Genomic DNA, 9,231 nt, shown 5'->3' with positions numbered 1-9,231 from the left:
AGATCAAGAGTCACGCAATCTTCCAACTGTGCCAACCAGGCACCCCTAATTACACAATGATTAACGAACGGAACTAGGGGCACCTAGCTGGCTCAGTCAGTGGACCATGTGACTCTTGATCTCAGTTCAAGCCCCACGTTGGGTGTAGAGATTACTTAAAACTAAAATCTTTCAGGAAAATTAATAAAATAAAGGGACTAGACATCAACTTGGAAAAAAACCCATCAAACTTATTAATGTCCTTATCATGACTATCGGTAGTCTACAGATGGCGTTTGTGCAGAGAAGAATTAACATAGCAAGCCTGAACTGTGAGCCCCAAAGAGGCCTGCTTGCAAGGTTGGCTCTTGGCAGGTGTCTGGAACTTAAGCTTTGAGAAAGTTCCCACCCTTAACTGATAAGAGTGGCTCGCTGTGCCTAAACTGTTTATCCAAACAACGTGATTTATGCTGAACACCTGTTTTCCTTCTACGAGCCCGGCACAGACCCTGATGCTGGGCTCTCAGAGGCTCTCTCTTCATCTGGGTGTATGCCAGGCGGAGACTGCCTCCATGACCAGCCTCCAGACAAAACCCTGGCCACCGAGTCTCCAATGGGCAACATTTTTATGTGTGCTCTTACGTGGAGAATTTGTTGCCGGGAGGATTAACATGTCCTGTGTGGCTCCACGGGGAGAGGGCCCTTGGAAGCTTGCGCCTGGTTTTCCCCAGACTTCATCCATATGCTTCTTCCCTTTGCTGGCTGCTTGGTATCCTTTGGCTTTAATAAAGCAGAGCCTTGAATACAATGGGATGCCGAGTTGTGTGAGGTCTCCTCAGGAATCACTGAACCTGGAGGTGGTCTTGGGGACCTCCCAACATAGCGCTAAACTAGGTGCCTCTGAACGAAAAACAGGTTTTGGGAAAATACCACAGCACTATCTAATGTAATGTCAGTAAATGAACACACCATTTCATAAAAAGCCTCAGAAACATAGGATCTGGAAAAAAAAAAAAGGTTCCTGAAGAAGTAAAGGATAAGAATGCTGCCAAGCAGCATAATGTCCTCAATGACCATTCCCTGAAATTAGGAGCTGTTCGGAACCTCTTGGCACTCTAAAGGCTTACTGTAGTGTTTAGAGGAAAGCACAAAGTGGAAAGTGCTGTCATTTACAATTTTTAGATCACTGAGCTTTAAAAGCCCTCCTGCTCCACTCATATCCATTCTTCCCCAGTGGACTTGATTTCATTCCCACTATTAATGAGGCTCATTTCGATATTCATTCACAAATCCTGTGTGTTTGAAGAGTAAAATGAATGTATCCTGTTACAGAGATTTCTAGACTAATTGCTTTAGCATCAGTTTGAAACATACTTATTCAACAAGAATTAATTGAATACCTTCTACATGCCAGGCAGACTTGTAAAATTCTTGGGTATAACCTGAATCCTGCTGTTCTCATTATGACTACCGCAGAATGCAGCTTACAGGCCCTTGTTAGGCAAGCCTCTCAAAATCCCTTGCTTCATTTTTCTCATAAAGATGATCAACAAAAGCATGGATTTGGGGTATGTTGTTATGCTGGGCTTTGGATCAAATGAACTAGTCAAGTGTATTGTTTTCCATCCCTTTGATGAAATGCAGATTTTCCATTAAAGAAGCAAATCCTCCATTTAAAAAGCACTTAATAGAATGGTACTTCTTTCCAGCTGGTAAAATTTAGAACACCGAAAACAGTTTCATGTAAGACTCTTCTCCAAGTTCAGGGTAGAGCGGTTTCATTTGAGGGTGAGCTGGAGGCACTGGTATTTAACGCACACATCACGAGAGCATTTGTCCTGCACAGCGGGGAGGAACACCCTCTAGTCCTAGTTTACATAACAGTGGGTGAAGATCTTTGTTGCGTTATTGTTGTGGAGCATGGCCCCTCCCTCGGAGCGCTGCCAGATTTCAGGGAAGGGCCTGGGCCAAAACTGTTAGTATTTTCCTCTTTAAGTCTCAAATCATGACACTCTCTGATCCTCCTGCAGGCCCAACCTTTCTGTTCTTTGAAGTAATTTGGAAGTCTACAGACTATAACAGGTGAAAATAATGGAGACGGATAGTAAATGCTCCCAGCTGCAAAAGGGTACGTTAAGTTCAATCAGGATTTATCCACAGAGCATCAGCACCGTGGAAACCCTGAGCTGGAAACAAAAATGTGGCCCTTGCCTTCAAGGAGCGCGTCCTCAGGTTGATGGTCTCTGGCAAGGCTCTTTGGTGTCAAGGAAGAGAGGCCCCCTGGGCTTGCTTATGCAAAGCCAAGGATTTATGATAAGCAAGGGCGAGCAAGCTGCTGGGAGTTAGTAAGAGAATGAAACCAAGAAGTGGGTGCCAACTGAAAGCAGCGTGGTTCTCCTTGTCTCAAGGGTCCCAAGTGTCTCACTGCTGCTTTTTCTCATGGTCTCTATTTCTCGTTGACTTGCTAGTGACCAGCTAGCTGTGTGAGCTTGAAACCAGCTAAGATTGCTCATTATTCTCCCCTTCTATGAGGATAGACTTTTAGCTGGACGCAAGGCTACCCAGCCAAAGGCCACCCTTCCAAGCCTCCCTTGTTGCAAATCGTAGCCATTTATTAGGCTCTGGCCAATGCGATACGGAAGGAAGTGATATGTACAACGTCAGGGTATGGTATTCAGTGGAAAGGAGTGAGCTCCTCTCTCCTTCCTTTTTCCCTCCATCCTGCCTAGGCGTGGATAAAGATGGCAGGAGATGAAGCCATTGCCTTTGACCCGGAAATGAAAGCTGCCAGTAGAGGCTGTTGAAGGCGTAAGGCAGGAGCTTGGGTCCATGGAACTCCATGGAACCATCATATTAGTGAGGGACTCTTACATGAAAGGAAAACATGCTTCTATCTCATTTAAGCTGGGGTTATATTGGTTCTTTATTTTTTTTTTAAGATTTATTATTTATTTGAGAGAGAGAGAGAGAGCACAAGCAGGGGGAGGGACAAAAGGAGAGGGAAAGAATCTCAAGCAGACTCTGCAGAGCGCAGAGCCCAATGCAGGGCTTGGTCTCAGGACCCTGAGACCATGACCTGAGCTGAAATCAAGAGTCAGACACTTACCCGACTGAACCACCCAGGTTCCCCGTATTGGTTCTTTATTAAAGAAGCTGGAACCTGTAACCTAACTAATAAAACCTGCTGTGTCTGCTTTTCTACCTATAAAATGGAACATGCTCACCTTACAGCTTCTACATTTGTAAGACTTAAGTTAAAGTGACTGACCTAGAATCAAATACCCAGGCAAGAGAATCAATCGCCCCATCTGGGTCTTCTAGTCAGCTAAGCTGTCCGGGGAGAGTCAAGGAATCCACGGCTCGCAGCTGGGACTCAGCCTGTGGGAGGGGTGAAGTGAGAGGGGTCTTCAGAGGAGGGCTGTCTACTTTACTGACCTTAGCTTCTGTCCTGAGACTAACCATTCCTAGAGACATGTATGTATTATTTTAGAAATAAATAATTCATAACAGGTCAAAGCAAAGTATACGCATTAAGTAGATTACTGAGTGAGAAGGAAATCTTCGAAATTGGAAGAACAACCAACACCACTCTCCTAATTAATAAAGTCTCCTGTGGATGTGAGGTGGACTGGCCAGCTATGGGGTGACCTCGTCCTCCCACACACATGTTCCGTGGCTGCTTGTTCTGCCAAAGAGGATGACAGCCCTAAATAAGAAGAAAGACTCTCCGGTCATGCATAGTCAAGGAGCTATGTTCTCCTGCTGGGCCCCCAAACCACACATAATTCACATGGGAAGTTTTGGGTAGATAAGGGGGTGTTTTAGCTGGAAGCAAGGAATGTCAGACTGAAGAGCAGCACTCTTAGGGTATTGGTGGGTCCCCTGGGAAATGAAATGATAGTAATAAAGAATGCTTTTCCCAATGAGGGTGGAGGATTCTGTGCATTCATCCTCTTGTCTCCTCCCCCCATGCTCTCTGCCCTTGCAGCCGGCAACGAGCAGGAGGGTGTGATAGTTCAGAGGATGCGCTCTGGGCCCCTGCTAAGTCCCCTGGCAGGCACCCCCTCCAGGCCAGTTTCTCTGATTTCTCCTATAGAAGGACTATGAGAGTACTGTCACAGGGTAATGTGAGGACTGACAGAGGTAATATGTGGGAAGTGCTCCAAACAGTGCCTGGCACAGACTCAGTGCTGTGCATGTTAACTATCACTATTAATTAAACTTCCAATAATCATTATTATTCTTTCATTAAGCAAATGCTTATGAAGCCCCTGCTTGGCTCCGAGAGGAAGAGACCCAGCCGAGGTAAGTAACGTGCCCAAAGTCTCACAACTGAGAAGTATTGGTGCTGGTTTGGACCAGGTGGGTCTAGTTCCAAAAAGGGGGAAGTCGGGGGGGGGGGTTGCTCTGAGGGGAATTCTTATCAATTTCAACACATACCCTCCCTTCTTTCTTTTTTTCCTTGCTTTTAATATGGACATCATAGATGTAAAAGAATTAGTCTCTAAATTTCAGGAGCACACAGTCCAGTGAAAAGAGAGACTAGACCATTATAATATAGTGCTGTCATGTCTATGACAGAGGTCAAAAACGAAAAGGCATAGGAACCCAGAGTGGGTGCTTAACCAGACTCAGAGGAGCAGGGAAGGCTTCCTGGAGGAGGTGATTAATGAGCCTAGTAGGCTAAAGCCTTGTAAAGCAGAAGATGACATATGGAAAAGGCTTTATCTGGACACAACTGTTTTCCTAAATTACTAAAAGCAGGTCATTGCCTAGAACACAGAATGTGAAGGTGAAATACACAGGCTTGGAGAGCATTTTTTGGTTGTTTGGGGTGTGTGTGTGTGTGTGTGTGTGTGTGTGTGTGTGTGTTTCCAGGCTGGTTATTGCTGAGACATTCCATGTGAAAAGGACTTTGTAAACTCCAAGAGGTTTGGAGTTGATCCTGGAAGCACAGGTGAGTCCTACAGTTGCTGGAAAAAGTAACTGGATGCACTGCTGTCCTTGGGCACCTGGGTTTTGGTTAAATCAAAGATAGAAGGACAAACGTCTTGACTTTTTCTGAATCAGTTCAGAGAGTAAAACACAAGCAGGGAAAGCCATGACTGAAGTTGTGGGCTTTGTCTTGCTGACTCCTGTCTCTCCAAATTCTAGGACAGAACTTGGCACACAGCAAACACCCAACACACATTGGTTGAATGAATGAATGAGTTGGATGAAAAGATGTGTATTTTAAGAGCACCCTTTGCCAACCTTCATTTATCCTTTGTGGGTTGATGCTGCCTAGAACAGTATTTTTGGCTTGCATCTGAAGGAGCTGACAAATTATTAAGTTATATATTAACCAGTCTTTTGGTTATATATATGACTCAGCAGTTCTGAGGAGCTAACACTGCATTTTTTTTAAATTGAAGTATAATTGACTACACTGCAACTTTAACTCATAAATAGTTAAGTGTGGCCACCTGTTTGACACTCAGAACTCGGCTATGAACCAGTAAGGAACAGATCCATAACATGACCCCTGTCCCATGGAGGTAAGATGTCATAGGAAGATGGGGATAACATATGAAGAGGATCAGAATATGCCACCCCAAAATATGTAGCTTTGGCATAAGAATTATTTTGAGGTGAAGGCAGTTAAGAAACAACAGACGTGGGAGGAACCCTCTGTCCTCCCCTCTTCTGCCTAATATCGGGGCACAATTTCCCTTTGTGAAATTCTCCCCCCTCCTCTCTTCTGTACCAGGAAGGGAAGAGCGATTCTTAATCCCTGGAGAATCTTATCACTGGAGTTTGCATAACAAACCTTACTAAAATAACCCTTATCTCCATTCATTTCCTTCATATATTTACCTTCCCACAATATAACACCCCTAGAAGCCAAAATCTTTTAACTTCCCGCCTTGTCCCTTCTCCACAATTTATTGCCCCTTATTAAAATGGTATAGAAGTTCTCAAGCCCAACCTTGTTCTTTGGGTTTTCACTTCTCCTCTGGGAAGCTCCCATGTGCATGCAGATAAATCTGTGCTGTTAATCTGTCTTTTGTTGGTTTAATTTACAGTCATCATTTACAAAACCCAAGAGGTTAGAGGAAAAGTTTTTTTCCTCCCCTGCACATGCATGATAGGAGGGTGATCACTACCAAGGCTAATTGTGTGATAATGATGAATGGTGCTTTAACTCACAGGTACCAAGATAAGAATATGTGAATAAATGGAGTGTAAGATAAATAATTGAGGGTTAGGTTTTAATAAAGTAAGTGCAATTTCCCCTTGGGAACATATGTTTAAAAAGTAATAATATAGGGGCGCCTGGGTGGCTCAGTCAGTTGAGCCTCTGCCTTTGGCTCAGGTCATGATCCCAGGGTCCTGGGATTGAGCCCCACATCAGGCTCCCTGCTCAGTGGGGAACCTGCTTCTCCCTCTCCCTCCGCCCCTCCCCCCTGCTTGTGCGCGCGCTCTCTCTCTCTCTCTCTCTGTGTCAAATAAATAAATAAAATCTTTTTTAAAAAGTTATATACAGTTGACCCTTGAACAACATGGGTTTGAACTGTGTGGGTCCCTTATATGCAGATTTTTTTACAGTGCAGGACTATAAGAGAAAATGTATTTTCTCTTCCTTATGATTTTCTTAATAACATTTTCTTTTCTCTCATTTGTTTTATTGTAAGAATACAGTATATAAAAACATATAAAAATGTGCTGTTTATGTCAACAGTAGGCTAATTATTAGTTAAGGTTCTGGGGAGTCAAAAGTTATACATGGGTTTTAGAGCATGGGGGTGAGGTAGGGGGTCAGAGTTCCTAACCCCTGCATTATTCAAGGGTCAACTGTCAAAGAAATTTCATGTCACCACGTGAGGAAAATATTTTTGTTTCATTTCTCCTATATGACTTATGGCAGGCAGGAGTAAAACCAAGCAACTCAAAGGCAAATTTTAACAGCTGAAATGGATTTTTTTTTTTGTATTGGGAATAATGCCTATAAATCCTACCCATACCTTCTTCATGCTGTAAGTAAAGTGTACTTACATCACTTTACAGAGCAATTTCCTTGAAAACTTTTTGCAAAAAGACTAGGTGAGGCCAAAATGTTTTTTAAACTTGTGATCATGATCCAAGCATTTTAAAGCGCAAAACTGGAGAAAGAAATGGAAACTAGTAGAGTAGCCAATTTGAAACACACAAAAAAAAGAGTGGAAAATTTTTTTCCTACTGTGTCGACCACATTCCTCCCCTAAGTAATAAGGATTTTACTTGAACAAGCATAATAACATAATAGGGGCTTATTTATTTAGAATGGCTGGAAAATGAGTCCACGTACTTAATTTCATTTTTTGGATGAGTTATCAGATACACCACTCAAGAATTTTTTTTTTAAGATTTTATTTATTTATTTGACAGAGCGAGAGATAGCGAGAGCAGGAACACAAGCAGGGGGAGTGGGAGAGGGAGAAGCAGGCTTCCCGCTGAGCAGGGAGCCCGATGTGGGGCTCAATCCCAGGACCCTGGGATCATGACCTGAGCTGAAGGCAGATGCTTAACGACTGAGCCACCCAGGTGCGCAAGAATTTTTATTTTTAAGTCACCTCAATACTTAAGTTATCTGGGCTTATTTTAATCTTTCTTTAATTCAGAAAACAAGCACAGAAGGATTTTTCAAGACCTTACTCCTTCAAGGCCGAACTCCTCAGTAGCCTTCAATATCTTGCTTGATCTGGCCTCTGTGGGGCAGGCTAAATCGGTAAAAGGGATTAAGAGGTACAAGGTTGGAGTTATAAAATAAATAAACTATGGGGATGCAACGTACAGCATAGGGAATATAGTCAAGTACATTGTAATAACCTTGTATGATGACAGATGGTAACTAGAGTTAGTGTGGGCATCATTTCAAAATGTATAAAAACATCAAATCACTATGATGTGCACCGGAAATTAATAGGATATTGTATGTCAATTATACTTGAATTAAAAAAAATTTAACTTATAGAAACAGAAAGTAGATTAATGGTTACCAGGGGTTAAGGAGGTAGAGGAGATAGGAAGATGTTGGTCAAAGGGTATAAACTTCCAATTATAAGATGAGTAAGTTCCGGGGATCTAATGTACAGCATAGTGACTACAATTAACAATAGTGTATCGTATACTCGTATACTCGAAAGCTGCTCTGAGAGTAAAACTTAAATGTTCTCACCACCACCACCAACAATAAAAATGGTAATTATGTGAGGTGAGGGATGTTAATTAACCTCATTTCACAATAGATAAGTGTATCAAAAAAACATGTTGGCCACTTTAAATGTATACAATGTTACATGTCAATTATATCTCAACAAAGCTGGAAAAAAGCTGGAGGAAAGGGAAGAAAAAAATGCTTTCTACAAAATCCATTCTGTTAGAAGCTTTATGTATTGAGCGGCTACTGTGTATTAAATGTGGGGATACAATATTGAAGGGAAAGGGCTCCTGCCCTTCTAGAGTTTATAATCTAATGAAAACTGAAAGAAAACTTCAGTTAGTTTAGTTTTCTGTTTACTATATTAATGCTTTTAACATTATTGAACAAAATGCCTATTTTCCAGATGTCTTCATTGCCAAAAGCTAAACACATTTATTTCAAGAAACAGGTGCTGAGCAACTTTCAGCATAATCTGGAAGTACTCTCCTTTGTCAGAACGGTGCTACGTGCTGAAATTTAGACAATTAGATCCTTAGAAAACGATTCCCACTGCCTCCTAGAGTGAAAAGAGGTTGCATTTCAATAGGAAACCCTGGCCTTTACATTTTGGAGTAAACAAGTTTACAAAGGAATTAAACTGCATTAGTATTTTGATACCATCTTAAATTACCTGCGATTTTTGATAAGCAACAAAGACTGGAATGTGACTCTGGAACGTGAGTCGTTCCGTACTTCGACATGGTTGCTGAGCTGAGTTTCGGGATGTTAATCCTACTCCCTACAAGCAGAAGCTTTTAAACCACATCCTTATCAAAATCAAGAGCACAAGTTGTTATAAAGAAGCTAAAATTAAGCAGCTGTATTTGATAGAGGTGAAAGGCAGTGAGATCCTGAACCTTTCTGATCCCTTTTTCCCTTGAGAATTAATGAAAGGAGTAGGATCCTTTCACAGAAAAATGTAGATGAGCACAATACACACACAAAAAAATCATTGTATGAAAGCCCTGTGAAGGTTATGAACGCCTGACTGGGGCCTCTCCCGTCTTCCTAAACTCCTTCTCCGGACTGCC

This window comes from Leptonychotes weddellii, chromosome 4 (assembly GCF_054177405.1).
Source record: "Leptonychotes weddellii isolate Sample4059 chromosome 4, ASM5417740v2, whole genome shotgun sequence".
Classification (NCBI taxonomy): Eukaryota; Metazoa; Chordata; class Mammalia; order Carnivora; family Phocidae; genus Leptonychotes; species Leptonychotes weddellii.
The sequence above is the reverse complement of the archived record's forward strand: the minus strand, read 5'-3'. Positions refer to the sequence as shown.